This window comes from Haliaeetus albicilla, chromosome 1 (assembly GCF_947461875.1).
Source record: "Haliaeetus albicilla chromosome 1, bHalAlb1.1, whole genome shotgun sequence".
NCBI lineage: Eukaryota > Metazoa > Chordata > Aves > Accipitriformes > Accipitridae > Haliaeetus > Haliaeetus albicilla.
The window spans coordinates 50,438,884-50,456,599 of NC_091483.1; positions in this window are offsets into that span (position 1 = coordinate 50,438,884).

The window sequence follows — 17,716 nt, forward strand, 5'->3', positions numbered from 1 at the left end:
GCACTGTGCTGATTTTATATAATATTTTCTTAGATTATTTTAGTCATATTCCCAGATGCAATTAGTATTTGCAGTGTCTGATAATATCCTGTATGTGGTATTTAGCTTTAAGATATGTTTTGTTCTTTCTCAAGGACTAATTTGTGCAACTGATGACAGCAGAGACTGAAATCCTGAAAGCTTTTCTGCAGACATACTAAAAGATAAATTTTAGCCTAATGAGAAAAGTTTAGTTCTGCTTCAAGGTTCTTGCTTATTTGTTTTAATTTTTTCACCTTGTTTTTGTGTATTTTTTTTTGTTTGGTTTCCACCTTTCTGGTACTGAATATTATACAGACATAAATCCATTCTGAAGGGAACTAATTATTCCTCAGGGACTGAAGATACTGTTGTAAAAATCAGAAGAGGATTTGGGTTGGCTGAATTTTTCAGAAATGGCAAAGGATCTCATTGTTTCAAAGTTCTTTCTAAGATATGGTAAGACATTTGAGCCTCTGAGTCCCTGCTTATGTGAGTATGCAATTGGTAACGGCCAAAACCCAGTCATATTAGGAGACAAAACTGCAAAAGATCTAAGATTAAAATCTGAAATGAGAGTTTTAGAATAAGTCCCAGCAAGCAAAGGAGAATAATCATATAAGGTAAGAAGAAGCAGATATGTCTACCAAAGGTTCTGAAGAAGTTCTGTGTGTGGGATGACCGTAGTCTTATTCATACAGGAGGTTGATATAATATTTGAACTTCAAGTTGTTGGTTTTTTTAACTTTTAAGTGACATTCCAACTCTAAATGTTCTCTGCCTGTAGAGGAAATCTCAGATTTGTCAGAAATTAATACCATTCATCACAGAGATGTATTCAGAAACAGTGTTGTTATTTCTTATGTTTCTGCTAAGCCTTCTAATTTTCCTTCTTCCCCCTATGCATCTTCCTGACTAAGACATCATATTTTTGTTTAGTCAGAGTGTGCAGAAAGAGACTAAGTGAGGAACAGGAATGTTTGCCTCATCATTTAGTTCTGAACAGGGACAAAGCATCTTTTTCTTCCCATATGAACATTCAAGACTGAGGTTGTGTCTAGTTCCAGAAGTAGTGTGGAGCTACCAGAGTGGATTTACAGGGTGAAACAGTTTGTGCTTGATGTCCATATTAATCATGTTTTGACAGGAATTTACTTCAGATTAGCCTCAGTTTGGTTCCATGACCTAAATGACCAAATGGAGCATGTAATGTGTGCTCCTGAACTCCATCTTCTAGTTTTACTTCATCCATAAGAAATCCAGTCTGTATATTTCAGGACTGCACCACAACACAAGCCGAAGTACAGTAAGTAGATATGACCGGGACATTCACTTCAACTGTGTTCCTGAGCCTGAACAGCAATGCAAATGTAGATTGGCTTCCAGAGAAAAATGACAGAAAAAGTGTGCCTGTCTTTTACCAAAACAAAGAAAAGGTGTGAGCGTCCACTGAATTATCCAGCGTTCACTCCAATTCTACTATTCTGTGCTTTTCTTTCTAAACCAGTGGGATAAGGAAGAGGCATGATAATTTTATCCTATCTCCTGCAGTTTTCTGTTCTGTCAGGATGTCATCCCAATTGTTTTTCTTTCTTGAGAGAATTTGTTAGATTTTTCTACTCTCAAATCATTAGAAAATAAACAGAGACCTCCCCCCCCCCCCCCCCCTCCCCGGGATATTCCTAATAAATGAAATATGGTAAATATATTTAAGTGTAGCACCTGGTCCAATGTACAACATTATAGAATGATAAAAAGGGTATTGGAACAATTAACCAATCCATTCATGTTCTACAGGCAGATAGGAAATATTCAAGTTTTTCAGACACATTACTTGTACTCTACACAGGAATTCCCCAAAAGGCCCAGTAGGTCTTTCACAGTAATTAACACAAAGTGTGGAAGCATGTCAGACAGGAGTCAAGGGAATTCTGTGACAAGCTAAAGCATCATTCAGGAGACCAAGGTGCCTTAGTAAAATTAAGATATCAAGGATACAACAGTAGGCATGGTGAGTGACTCTTGCAGCTTCTGTAGTTCTGTATGGTAGTAAATCATAACATATACAGCAACATAAGCAATTAGAGAAACTGGAATATACAACAGGTATTTAGAGCAGGACTGATACTGTAAGCTCCTTCATAACCAAAAGATAAACAGATAGTTGGCTCTATACTTCACATATTTGGTTAGGCAGCGAAGACTGATGATATGCCTGCATTTTAGTCATCTACCTGCACTTGAGATATTATTTTAAAGGATTATGAGATATTTTTAGTGACTTTTGGTACTGATTTGTATATGCAAATAGTGAGATCTTGAAACTCCTTTGGAGGCATGTTCACTAAAACAGCTGGAGTGGATTTAAAGTAAACTAGAAGCAAGTAGAGCACACTTTTGTAGAAAAATAATTAAATATTATTTCCAGACAAGTCTACTAAATAGACAAGAAAATACAGATGACCCACAAGGAAAAAAAAGCTTGCATTTTAGCCAACAATACTAAGGTCCAGAAAAAAACCCTGAATTTTATATTATTTGCAGACTTTTTTTGAAAAATCTAGAAGTGGACCCTGCAATTTATAGAAATTTGGAAGCATCAAAGCCCATGGAAAAAATGAAAATAAAGAAGTGAAAATAAACTCAGATGAAGACTGACTTCTCATGATCAACTAAAGACAGAAGATATTACTATATATACCCTGTATCACAATTAAATCCACCTGCACACAAACCCCAGGAAGACTTGTTTCCTACCTACTTGTAGTTTCAGAGAGTTTCATTATCAGGAAAAAATGCCAGTTGAATAATGCTGGAACTCTTTAACAGGGCTCCTATTAGGCTTGGTGAGTTAAAAAAACAAACACTGAGAAGAATTTAAGAGAGTTAATATTAAAGGATGTGGCAGGTACACCCCAACCCTGACAGGAGGAGGAGAGGAAAAAAAAACCAAACCCTAGAGGCCACAGGCTGAAAATTGAATTGACCAATCAAGACGTGCCAGGTACACGGAAGTGTTGACCTTTTGGCTGTTGGGGATTAAAATGACCACAGATCAGATTTGACAAGAGTATAAACGGGGTCCCACCAGAGGACATTTTGAGTCAGTCCTCCTCGGAGCAGCGGGTCTGCAGTCGAGGACTCTCCCCTTGCATTGCGATGCTGCCCTAGGTAACTCCTTGAGGTTGAGAGCCCTCATCTTTTAGGTGAGTGATATGTGCATTTTGAGTCATCATTTTAAATCTTAAGAATTCTTAAATCTGCTGTGTAGTACTAATTCCCCTTACATCATTGAGCCTGTGGTTTACAAATGTTATCGGAGTTCTAACTAACTTTTTACTGAAGAATAAATCTGAGGTTTAACATCTGTTGGATTTGATTGTGTGAGCCTCCATAACAAAGGACCATGGCTGTATCAGGCACCAAATACTCCCATGCACCAGCCTTAACAACATTAAGGCATAAAAAAATGTTGTTGAAGGTATTCAAGTATTTTAGATAATGTGACCAACGTGTAATAAGTAAATTAAACTTCCATTTCTAGATTTGAGTTCGTTATGAAATGTACCAGTGTGAAAGCCCTGGAGGAAGAAATACTCTTGCTTGCCCATGGAAAATATACAGCACTTGCAGTACCAGAGTATTCCATGTTACCATCATCCATCTCTGCAAAGAAAAATGAGATGTTGTTTAATCACCATGCTTTGGGCTCTCATTACTTAATTTTGATAGTTCCTGACAGAAATTGGGATACTGGGAAAAAGGAAATTTATTCCCCTTCCCTTAATTATAATACTTCTGGCAAGAAAAAGACACTGTATTTTATTAACCCCACTGGGTAAAAAAAAAAAATTGCAAAAGCAACAGGATTTTATTGGTCATATATTATGATTTCATTTTTTTATCCTAAGAGTATGGTTCAGTTAATCACAATGGCCTCTGGTTAAAAGTGAAGATGTCTATAAATTTTTTTGGCATGAAAGGATACTCAAAATATCAGAACAGAGCAAGCATACAATTTCAAGTCCTAGTTATTAATCCCTTCATTCCAGCATAATTCTTTATTGGTCTCCTAAGACTGCTCTCAGATCAAAAGATGATGAAGTCCTTTGATGTGAGTAGTTTCATGCTCTGCACATTCTCCTGATCTCCCTTCCTTGTGCTGACCAAACTTCCCGGACTTGTTCTTCCTTTCCCCAATTTCCTGTAATCTCTTCATCTTCCCATCAGAGGCCACTTCTTCTCAGTATTCCTACTACTAAATCTAACTGCTTATCTTTACCTATTCTTCCTTCAAGAGTACAATGAATTCATCTATTCATGCTTATGATTTTTCCCTCAATATCCAACTCACTAATGCATTTCCCTTGTCACTTTCCTTTCTCTTCACTCTCTTCATGGTAATTGCTCTAGCTTTTATTCTTCTGAACATTTTTTCTTTTTTTTTTTTTTGTCCATCTCCTATTGCTTGCTCTGTCTGTCACTCTCAAGAATATAAGAATAGATGAACTAGATGATGATAAAGATCCACTTAAATTAGTGCTGATCAGAGGACAGTTCAAATATATAGTGTTAGTTCCCATGATACTGTCCCAAATTCAATATCTTTTAACCTGAAGGGCTCGAGATGGGGTGAGTCTCTGTAAACCAGAAGCTGTGTCCTTTTGCAGAAAGGCTGCAGCACTGATGAAAGATTGTCCAAAATTAAATAGGTTTTGGGTTTTTTGGGGGGGGAGAAATGTTTTGAGAATACAATATTCCCTTATTTTTTCAGCCAGTTTTGGCGCTCAATAATGTAAACACGTAAGTGTGTCATGTTAAATTAAAATTACTCTAACAAATTTTCACCCATGTATGAATGCTAATATACGATCTTCTCAAAACCCAATTGATATGCCATTTCTATTTAAAATAAGTGAAGAGTCCTTTGAAGGGAATCAAGAAAAAGGAAGGTAGAAAACCTGATGCATTTTCTGTCCAACTGTTTAGATATAATCACTTAAATCTACCAAGTGGTTTGAAATGTGAGTCCATGAATACAAAAAGTTGCTTTATTCCCTTTGCTGTTCAATGGAAATGGTGTTTTGCAAAGTTCTTTCTCAAAGCCTTTTAGGGCACATTCATTTATAATTTTGGCAAGCATCTTCCAAATGGTGAGGCTAAATTAAAACATACACACTACAAGCAGAACAAAACCAAGCAATAAAAACAATTTATAGTCCAGAAACATGGCCTCCTATCACCCCACTCAGGAAGTTATGAGGACTTGCTGAATTTCTGGCTGAAATATTTTATATTTGGCTGAATTTTAAAGTGTTCTTTAGGTAGAAGTCTTCACATTTGTATCATCGCAACTATTAATAAACTTTGCAAACTTAGTAAAGTCAACCAAACTGCTGTGAATATACCTAGTGAATTGCCAGATGGTGCTGCTGAAATGATTTTGTTTGTGGTTTTCAAATGTTGTGAGTGCAGTTAGTGTAATTTTTGAAAAAATATGTAAAATTAGCAACAATTAATCTCTGCTCAAAACAGATCCAGGGCCCTGATTTGTCAGTCAGATTTCAAATTCAGATGGTCTTTAGGCATCTGAATGTTGCCTTTCACAAACTTAATTACTAGACTGAAGACATGCACAGATCTTAAGAGAACCGTAGCACTTTAAAAGCATCAAAGTGGCATAAGCAGATGAATGAGCCTCTGAAAGACAAATATCAGTGTGAGCTTCTTACACTTAACCTGTATGATAAATGTGAGGATTCTTAGCTTTCTGTTATTACCTGGACTTAAGTTATCTGGGAGCATTTCTCACTTACCATCAGGTACACAGAAATGACAGCAGCTGGCATGAGTTAATGTTCACACTACTGTACCTGAGGGTAACTTGTTAGTCTACCTATTCCTTAATCACATCAGAAAAATGTACCCGAGTTCCTGAAGACACTGAACCAAGGCTATATTTCAATACTCCTCACGGTTTTGTACTTTAGCATTACATACTAAACTGCTGAAGACACAGCACTTAAAAAAATGGAAAAGGTTATTACTCCTTTTCATTAAGACCACTGTCATGGTTTAACCCCAGCCAGCAACTAAGCACCACGCAGCTGCTCACTCACTTCCCCCCCACCCAGTGGGATGGGGGACAGAATAGGAAAAAGTAAAACTCACGGGCTGAAATAAGAACAGTTTAATAGAACAGAAAGGAAGAAACTAATAATGATAGTAATAACAATACTAAAATGACAATAATAATAATAATAATAATAAAAGGATTGGAACATACAAAACAAGTGATGCACATGCAATTGCTCACCACCCACCGAACGATGCCCAGTTAGTTCCCGAGCAGCGATCCCTCCCTGCCCAACCCCCCCCAGTTCATGTACTAGGCATAACGTCACATGGTATGGAGTAACCCTTTGGCCACTTTGGGTCAGCTGTCCTGGCTGTGTCCTGTGCCAACTTCTTGTGCCCCCCCAGCCTTCTCGCTGTTGGGCATGAGAAGCTGAAAAATCCTTGACTATAGTCTAAACACTGCTTAGCAACAACTGAAAACATCAGTGTTATCAACATTCTTCTCATACTGAATCCAGGGCATAACACCATACCAGCTACTAGAAAGAAAATTAACTCTATCCCAGCAGAAACCAGGACAACCACTCAGATTCAACACCCTGCTCTTTTCCTCAGCACCTTTGTAAGTCTACTTGAGAAAGGCAGTCAGCTACCACAGACAACCCAGGATGCTACAGTAGCACTGTGATTGAAGGTACAGGATTGCCATCATAATCATGTAATTCTTTACGTGTTGGCATCTACTAGCGTAGTTAGATGAGCTCATCTTGAGCAGGTAGCTGTAGATGTTCATGAGTTGTCTTAGGAATATGAATTGGTGGTAAGGTAACATACATATGTAGGTATGCCTGTGAATACATTGGCAAACATACGTGCAGAATCACAAAACAAATAACGTAGCACAGTGCCATGCTGTTTGGAGTGAGGCTGGTTTTGCCTGACAAGATGGTGATGGATGCATAGAAGACCTTCTTTTCTGCATAAGTTGGAATAAAATTCAGAGCCTTTCACAGCTACCTCTGCTGGTGTGGAGACTGTTTTCTCAAAGCTTAATTTTCACCCAGTTTTGGCACTCACTGACAGAGAAGGGAGCTGGCTACCTATAGCCCTTGCCCAGACCCTTGCCCAAGCAGGAATATTTATGGCATTTCTGGCAAAGCATCTACTTTCAGCAAGTTGTCACTGCCAACAGAGGTAGAAAAGAAAAAGCAAAATCAATCCTGTTTGTTACTAGGTGGGAGTTAGTCAAGTTTACTTGCAAAAGTTTTCAGCTCCTAAAAGTAACAGCATTTCTTACTCTGGTGTAGACAGTTCCTGCCTTACAAGGATGGTTTGTGCCTCTGAAGGCAAAATGAGTTGCACAGGGGTGTTCCAGACATAAAGAACTGTCAGCAGAAGCAGTACTCACTGCCCTTGAAGAACTGGGCAGCCACCCAATTAAGCCGGGGTAAACAAAGCTGTTTCAAAGTCTTCTCTGCTCAAAAAGCATAAAAGGAACATAAATTACATAACTGTAATATTAAGATGTTAAAAATCACTAAAAATCTGAATCAAACCCAGAAGACTAGCCACATATCAGATGTATTGTTTTGACTTTTAAATAGAAGTGCATAACAGCCTACAGAAACATATTTTTTCAAACAAACCTGAAAGAACAAATACTCTCAAACACATAGATATTTTCCAATGTAAGTGTTTGTTTCCCCGTTTTTCATGTAATGTTACGTGTTTTCAGGTCTTATTCAATGTCATTGATGACAGTATTTTTTAGATATTCCCTTTAAGAAAAAAAACCTGATAGACAGACTATAAATAGAGAACCTTATTTTGAATCTTAGGGATTACTTGTGTATTTTTAAATAACCATTATCCTTTAATATAGAAGTCCAAGAGAAAGAGTTGAGAGGTAATTGCATACTATTTCTACTCTATCCCAAAGCAATAAGCTATGCAGTTACAGAAAACCTTACCTAGGCTGAAAAAGCATTTTCAACCAATACCAAAAAAATAAATTTGATGTCCCTCTCCTTTGCCCCTTTGTGCACAGTAGCCTATTTTCAGCCAAATGTGTCAATTTATAGCACATAGGGTCAGTTGGTGGTGGTGCCAGCAGCCTGCTGGTGGTTGGAGAAAGCGCATCAGGGAGCGGATTCGAGCTCAGCGGCTCTGCCAGCCTGGCCCGGCCCAATGCCACCCTCAGGCTGGTGACAAGCTTTTCTAAATCCTGACATTGGCTTTGGTTTGCCCATACCATGAAATGCGAGCATCATGAAAGGGAGCCCACATATATCTCCTCGTTTCATAAGTCAAAGAGAAAGGAGGAGAAGCAGAAGTGTTAGCATTGGTACAAATGCTCTAAAAGAGGGGATTTTTTTTTTTAAGGCTTAAAGGATCATTGAAGTGTGCTTTTTTTTTGTGTGCTTGCTTTCTTTTTGAAATGGGACTTCTAAGGTATTTGTTTATGTAATCCTAGCTCCATTCTCTATTATAGCGGTTTCCTGATGTGTTAAGGAAAAGAATCAGTTCAGCTTCTAACCAAATCATTACACTTATCTGGGAATATTTTTGCTGCCTAAGGGCAGCCGTATTAGTTACCTGCAGTTCAAAAATCCTTCCAATATATGTGCCGATCTCAAACACTGAATTAAACAGCAGTACTGCCCTTTAAAGAACATTCACTATTTCAACAGTATGAATGTGCAGATGACTATATATACTTTTCAATAAAATTCTTCCTCTATTGCCAGCAAAAACCCTTTATTACACTTAAACTCTATTTGTTTCATTGCTTGTTAGCTTAGTTTATAGAAGCTTCCACGGCATTTTTATTGTCTCATGGTTTTATTGTATTTTTTTAATTGTGATATAATGTGCCAAATCCCTTGGCAAGGAGGAACTATATTATAGTTTTATAATGCAGCTTTTCGAGGAGCAAAGTATATGAGGAAAGAAAGTCTATGCCTCAAGGCAAAAACTGGTGACCTGCTTGGTCCAGCAACATAAGATTGAAGGATGTAAGCTCAACATTTCCATCTGAACTTCTCTTTTGTCTTCTGAATTGGGGGAGTCTACAGTTAAACTTTTATCTTCTTATACAACAATCCCCTGAAGTGTACATTGAAGGGAAAGAGTCTTTTGGGTTGTGAATCAGAAATCATTCTCATACACAAAGAGCTGTAGGAATAGATAGCCTTTGCAGTATCTTTTGTAATTGCTGCAGATAGCTCAGATATGCTTTTCTGATTTTCCATGCTGTACTTTTAAAGTTAGGAGACACTATACAGAAAGGCTCTGACTAAGAGCTAGATAAAACCTTGAATGTCTAGAGTAATCATAGTCTCTCTCTATGAATGAAGTAAAGGAGTAGACTCAAATCCAGGGATTGCACTGAATTAATTATAAACTCGTTCTTTTATCTTGTAATGCTGATTAACTTCATCAAAACTATTCCTGGTTCTCTATCAGTGGATAGAGATCTCCAGTTGTGTAACAGTGCAATTTTCCTCAAACCACTTCCTCATCATGTGCTCATTCTGCCATATTAATAAGGGTAATGAAACATGATACACATCGACCAGTAGAAGAAATAATTTACCTTTGCTGTATAGATTTTTTTATTTAGCCACCTAAAAGATTTGGTGTTTAGCCTCAATAAATGGTGAATCTAATAATAAGTCTGCACCTCTCCTGCTGTGCCAGGAGGCTTCAGATACAATGATGCAGAGTCAGAAGAAGTAGGTTAAAACTCCTTGCCATAACTATGGTATTCTATAGTTTTATTTCTGTTGCTGTTCTTAGGTTTCTTTTCCTTTTGGTTTTTTTTTTTTTTTTCCCTGTGGAAATTATTTGTCGTCCAAAGCTGCGCATGTGATAAGCTAATATGCCCTGGATGAAATAATGCTGTTATTATTTTGATTTTATTTCTTTTTTTTCCAGCTTATCCCCTCTTCTACGTTTTAATTTTGTTTCATACTATGACTCATTTTGTTCTGAAGACAGTAAGGTATTCAGAGGAAGAAACCATCTTTTTCTGTAAAACTTTACCAGCTCATTATAAGAGTCTGCAAGGAATAGTATTGCAGAAATTATTAAACATTACAGTGTATTAAACAATGCAAATGACAACATGATTTCCAGATGAACTTTTTCTGTTTTGGACTGGAAGTTGAATGGAAATCTGACTTTGCAGTTTTTCTTTCAATGCTTATAGGAATTCATCTGCAGACTAACAGCATTGCAGCTTATCCCCCGCATTGAGCATCTCAGTGAAACCCTGAGATTTGAGCAGAACCATCTCCATCAGAGAACATCGTGACATGTCAGAGATTGTTAAATAGTCTTGAAACTTTCATACTGTTGTATTGATGCTTGAACGGAGTCATGCAGGAAGAAACATCTGAATGATATTGTGCTCTTAAGAATACAGCTGTCTTGTATTATGCCATCACTACTGTATCATGAGCTTTTGCTTGTCAACCCCCCCCCCCCCAATTATTGTGCAAAAACCCCACCTTATAGGGACTGTGAATGGTAATTAAAACAATTAAGAATAGCTACAGAGGCTAAGTCATAAGTGAAGTATTTTACAACTGAACTCCTTTTTGAGGCTACCTGCTGGATGCACAGAGTGCTCCCAGCACTCACTGCCACTAACCATACTGCATCCTAACTGAAAAGGTAAAATGTCATCAAATGCTCAACATGCAGTTTCTATAAAGTTTTACAAATATGTTCTTACATCCATAGCTATGGGTATCCTGGTGAACGTATTTGTTGTTCTTATTGTTCAGGATCACCTTATGCCACATGGTGGCTAAGTAATTTGTGGCTTTTCCTAATCAACTGTCAATGAAAAACTCATAATTCCCTCAGGGTATGTTGTAATTCAGCCTTCATCATCCAGGACAGACTTGGCACAGCTATTTTTAGAAGAAATAAAAGTCACTTGATTCCTGCTATTTTGGAAGTGCAACAACCATCAGCAGACAGAAACCTCTGTTTTTCATCCAGAAGATAAAAGTAGGTCAAACAGCCTTTTTTTCATGCAGGCAACATTCAGTAGTTCAGCCTGGGGTGAGGGTTTGGCTGACACTTGCCTCTCTCAAGGCTTTAAGCAAAAGCCATTTGAGTTTTGTTGACACTTTTTCTCACAATCTTGTAATGCCTTCTCATTAATGAATGCACTTGTTCTTCCTGCAGCAAAATGCATAATCTAGAAAAGCTCTCTTCATGCAAATTATGTTGCTGACATATCTATCTCTATGATAATGGTCCAAGGGATTTGCATACTCAAGGTACGTAACAGTTTGGCATTTCATTCCAGGCTGCCTCACGGCTAAAGAAATTGCTCAAGTTTTGTCACTGAGGTCAGGGTCAATGTACTACCAGTCTGTTTGCGGATCATTTGAAGGGCTCCATTGCATCTGACTCCCCGGATGGCTTCTTTTGGCCAGGCACAGCTTTAGGAGACCTCCACTCACGCATTCAGCTGTTAGTAGGGCTGCACTCCAAAGGATCCAGCAGCAGTGGCTTTTTCCTCTCCGAGAATGCTTTTAATCCAACTGATGAAAAAAAAATTTGCAGAATATTGTGTGTTTCCTGGTGTTGGTAAAACCAGAAAATATTTATCTCTTTCTATCTATTTGGGTTTAATTATTTTTGTTGTTCTTCTAATTATTTTTTTTTTAATGTAACAGTTAAAAGTCTGGCAATTTTGTTTATTCTTCTGTGGAATAATTTGAAAACTGTTAAATTTTGCCCCAAATAAATCTATTCTAAAGGCAATCTGTTTTTATTTAAAAAGCCCAATTGTGGTGGAAATATTATGAAATTCTGCTCAGTTGTCAAGATGTCAATCTCACATCACAAATGTGAGATCACAATTTTGCAGCATCCAGAATAAACAATCAGTTCGGGCTAATGAGTTCCAAACCAAACTAATACTGAACATTAACACTGTAACTTTTTTTGGAAGAGATATAATAAGGAATGGATAGATTGTGTTACATTGCCAACACTGTATACTGTAATCTGTAGCTACTGAAAGCACTCCCATATGACACTGTATTATAAATAAACCAGAAACATTTTGTTGTTTGAAATTTTCTTTTGAAAAAGAGGAAAGAAAAAGCAGTACAAGAGATTCCCCCCACCCCCCTACCCCTTATGTTTATTTGTATGTAACAAAATATCCTAAGGAAAATAATACTGATTTTTTTTTCATTTGCTTATTTGATACACAAAGCAGTTCAAAAAAATCGTACATCCATTCACTGTTGGGACATTTCCAGACTTCTGTGATGTTGTTGGAAATGGGAAAGTGTAAAATGGAAGCTTCTGTACTAGCAACTCTACCACTTGACACAGAAATAAAAGCCTTTTACAGGGAATCCATTTGTATTCACTCTGGATTTCAAAATTATTTCCATCCACTGACAGCTTTGGAATCTGTGTACTTGTAAATGCAAGATGTGCAGATGTGAGGAGAGCCTGCCAAGAGTCTGGAAAAGCAGCAGAAGCTGGTGTTGTCTGGTTTGATCAGGAAGGGGTTGACAGTCAGACAGTGAAAAGATCCATTTTGTGTGACAAGAAATATTTCCATATATAAAGCATTGATATGTGTGATCCTTATTCTTTTTGAAACTTGAACGCAAGTGTGCCCATGAGGATTTGTCTGCGTATTCAGAATGGAAAGAGACACTGTGGCCTGGAAGGTTTGCAGAGAGGATGTAAAGGGAGCTGGAATAATAAATACATTGATTTTGGAATTATTGCTTCGTTTCTTCATTCATATTCCACTTGGTATAAATACAGTGACTTTTTAACTATGGAAAGTTGGGAACTAATCTGTTCTGTTTGGAAAGCATTTAGCTTAGTGGGGAGACGTTGTTTCAGTTCAGCTCCAGGGATAAACTGGAGCCGTAAGTTTTGCACTTGGTTCAGTTCAAACACATAAGTACAGCAAATACTTGCCCATAAGTCGTTCAGTGTACATTTGTTAAATAAGAAGTCTGAAAATAAATATGCTACTTAAGATACTTAATGCCTAGTCTTTTTCTGTAGTGTTACAGGTAGGGACATTACTGATTGGGAAATGTTAAAAGAACTTTTACTTTCATTAGCTGTTTACTTACTAAATGTTGTGATCTGAAGCTTTAGGTATTATTTTAGTTCTATCTGCATGCAAATGGAGTTACCTATAAAGCAGGTGAATTTAAAAATGGGCCTGTTGGTTTTTTTAACTCTCAGTGGCATCACCATACATTTAAATGACAAAACTAAGAATATAATGAGAACAATATGGTCTATTGCCCTATTACCTAATGTTAAGTTAGCTATGCACAGCGACTTATTAGCGAGTAAAGGCAGGCAGCATTGCCATTGGTATGAGAAATATCTGAGGAGACCTATGTAAGGTAAAAAGTTGTGTAGCAGGTATCACACAGATTTCCTTCCGTTGAGCTCAGCTACTGAATCATTCCCATAGAATGGCAAGTGGAAACTCTAAGGAAGGCGAAGGCTGGAAGCAGGTGCCTACTGGCACCAAGAGGAAGGCTCCTGTTACACCTGAACATTTGCAGCTACTGAACAGGTTCACTACCCTCAAAGCTGAGGAGGAGCTGGATTTGCTTTCAAGCAGAGCACCTTGGCCAACCTGAGCCACAAAGAAGCACCAGGAAGAAGTGGCAACTGATAGCAGTGGCTGACTCCCTGCTGCAAGGGACAGAGGCACCTGACCTGGCCTGCCATATAGAGAAGTTTGCTGTTTCCCAGAGGCTCAGGTCCAGCTTGTTGCAGAGTGACTGATGAAGGCTGAGTAACCCTCGGACTATCCCCCCCTGATATTCTTCCATGTGGGCACATGTACAAGCAAAGAAGGACTCACTGGGGATATGAAAATTGAAGGTAGCCTTGTCTGCAGTGACCATGAGATGGTGGAGTTCAGGATCCTGAGACAAGGGAGCTGGGCAAAAAGCAAAATCACAATGCTGGACTTCAGGAGAGCAGACTGGCCTATTCAGGAATCTGCTTGAAAGTGTTCCTGGTGAAACTCAAACGTAAAAAAGGAGTATACAGAAGGTGGAAGCAGGGACAGGTAACCTGGGAGGAATATAGAGACACTGTTCAAGTGTGCATAGATACAATTAGGAAATCCAAAGCCCACCTGGAGCTGGAGCTAGCAATGGAAATGATGGGCAACAAGAAGGGCTTCCATAAGTACATAAGCAGCAAGGAAGACTAGGGAAAATGTGGGTCCACTGATAAATGCGGCAAGGGCCCTGCTGACACAGAACATGGAAAAGGCTGAGGTACTGAATGCTTTCTTCACCTCAGTCTTCACTGGTAAGAACAGCCTTCAGGGATCCAAGGCCCTGGACGCAAGGGGGCAAGTCTGGAGAAAGGAAGACTTGCACTTGGTGAGAAAGGATCAGGTCAGAGAATACTTAAGCAACCTGGACATATATAAGTCCATGGGGCCTGATGGGATGCGTTCATGGGTGCTGAGCGAGCTGGCAGATGTCAGTTCAAGGCCACTCTTGATTATCTTTAAACAATCATGATAATTGGAAGGGCTGAATGAGGACTGGAGGAAAGCAAATGTCACTCCTATCTTCAAAAAGGTCAAGGAGGAGGACCCAGAAAACTACAAACCAGTCAGCCTAACCTCGATCCCTAGGAAGGTGAGGGAGCAACTAATCCTGGAAACCATTTCCAGGCACCTGAAGGACAAGAAATTCATTTTGAGAAGTCAGAATGGATTCACCAAGGCAAAGTCATGCTTAACCAAACTGACAACCTTCTGCAATGAAATGACTGGCTAGGTAGATGAGGGGAGAGCAGTTGATATTCTCTACCTAGGCTTCAGTAAGGCTTTCGACAATGTTTCTCTTAACATCCTTATAGAGAAGTTGATGAAGTAGGGGCTGGATGAGCAGACATTTACGTGAATTGAAAACTGGCTGAATGGCCAAGCCTGGAGGGTTGTGATCAGTGGTAAGAAGTCTCGCTGGAGGTAAGTAACTAGCAGTGTAGCCCAGGGGTCAATACTGAGGGCAATCCTGGTCAACATCTGTATTAATGAGCTGGATGATAGGGCAGAGTGTACCCTCAGCAAGTTTGCTGATGATACAAAACTTGGCAGACTGGCTGATACACCAGAGGGTCGTGCTGTCATCCAGAAGGACCTCAACAGGCTGGAGAAATGGGCTGACAGGAACCTCATGAAGTTCAGCACCAGTATGTGCTGGGGGCTACCCAGCTGGGAAGCAGCTTGGACCTGTAAGTCCTGGCTCCCGGGGGTCCAAGCTGAACATAAGCTGAACATTAATATCTCCTTGGAGATATTCAAAAGCCATCTGGACAAGGTCCCAGGGATCCTGCTCTAGGCAGCCCTGTTTGAGCAGAGGATTTTGACCAGGTGACCTCCAGACGTTCCTTCCAACCTCAACCATCCTGTGATTCTGTGATGGGTTGAACAGTTGCATGCTGGTGAGGCTGAAACTAGAATTTTTCACTGAAGCGTAACATGTAAAATCTTCTCCTTTCAGTAAAACCCTTACAGTAGTTTTTGCAAAGTTTAAGTAACAACGCAGCTTATATTTAATGCACTTTGATGCAAGCGTCCTTTCTTTGTGTCCTAGGTTCTTGCAGTTTGTGCTATTGAATCATAACTACTTTTGAACTAGGCTTCACTATTTCAGTGAAGGCTTGGGTATAAATATTGGTGGCTTCAGAATGGTCAAGCCCTGATGCAAACTAGAGTGACATAAATTTTTCCCACATCTCACATAACTTATGATATTATTGATTACAGGCTCACACTGTACTGCTAATCTCTTTCCACTTTTTTCAGGTATTTGTAATTTTTTTATTTCATGTGTTTTCTTAGTAGACCTGAATTCCAATTTCAGTCTCCAGAAAATTAATAGGAATGTTGAGACACACATTCCTTGTATATAAACTATAATGAAAAAGTTATGGTGGGCTGAGGAAGAATGTACATGTACATGATTTTAAGACTTCCATGGTTTTATATCAGCAGTGCATTCTTACAACAGTGCCACTGTAGAGCTATAATATACCATAACACTGATTGGAACACTGTTTTTTGTAACACAGTTGTGAAGATTAACTATGTAATATGTAAGATTTTTAAACAAAGGAATGCATAGTATAATCATTTAAATAATTGCTTTCTTTGGTATTTTGAGCATGTGTGTACTTAGCAAGTGAAGGAAATAAACATTCATATTTATTTTTTTTGTGTAAAAGTGATGTTAAATAATACATGTAACGTTAATAATATAAATTTACAGAAGACTAAATATTTTAGTATGAAAACACTCCTGCACCCTGTTTCATATCTAAATGGAGATTAACAAACAGGTCCAGGTTTTGCCTGCAGTGATTAGATGGAATGAGCTAATGCCCATTTACATTAGTAGACAGATCTTCAGTTAGTTCTTGATAATAGCATCTTAAAAATAGGCATTTAGTTTGTACTGGCTATTTAGGTTTCTTTCAGTCATAAGAGCAGAAAGTGAGTAATTCATCTGTTCTGAAGACTGATTCATCCCTTCTTTGAGAGCAGGAGAAGAAAGAGTAAGTGAGAAGAGGGAGACAGAGGCATGGAAAAGGCCATCCACTAATCTGAAGTTTCATATCTCCTACTCTTTCAGGGTGAGACTTAGAAGACCCATATTTGAAACAGCAGTTGGTCTAATGGCAGAGTATTGCTGTTTCAGTGATTATAAAGAAAGCCTAGAAAGCTGGATTTGAACTTTCTAACGGATTAATTATAGGTAAGATTATCAAACCAAATGAATAAATATTCAAACTTTTAAATAACATAAAGGTAGAGAGGTGAAAGCACAGTATGTATGTATCTTCTGAAATGCCTTATTCCTTTTATACACAAAACACCCCCCCACCCCCAGTGACTGAATTGTAAATTGAGCTTTCCTTTACTGAAACTATAGTTTCTTGTCAGTTTCCCTGATACAGGACAGACATTTCACTATATTCAAGGTTGTTACAAGGACGTTCTATTATTTTCAAGTGAACAAATCTCCCTAAAGCTCATATATATTTACACATAAATATATACAGATTTATATTTGAATACACACATGCACATATAAATCAATAATTATGTGTATAAATATATATATGTGCAATTTTAAAGTACATAAAAAGTCATAAAGTGGTTCAATTGTACTTGGTTGCTGACCTCTTTCAATGCTGGTATATTCAATCACATACAGACATTTTCACACAGAGAGCAGATGTTTTTCTATTTGCTCTGCTGCATGGCTAGGTAAATACATAGGCCAACTTTCCAAATATTAGTGCCAGGTAGGCTTTTAGTTTAGTCTCTGCAGATACTGATGATATGAACCTGAAGCAGATCATACTTTCCTCCTGGACTTCCCAGACATGGTTCTGCACAAGTACTTAATATGCCTGTAAATAAGCTTACAAGTATGCGGAGGTTCAATAATTTTTATATTTTAAATTCTTATAAAGTTGAATTAATAAATTAAAACAAAAATTCACATAAAGTGGCGGAACAATTCCCTTTGGCCTGTATCTTTAAATTAAGATATCTTTGTATCTGGGT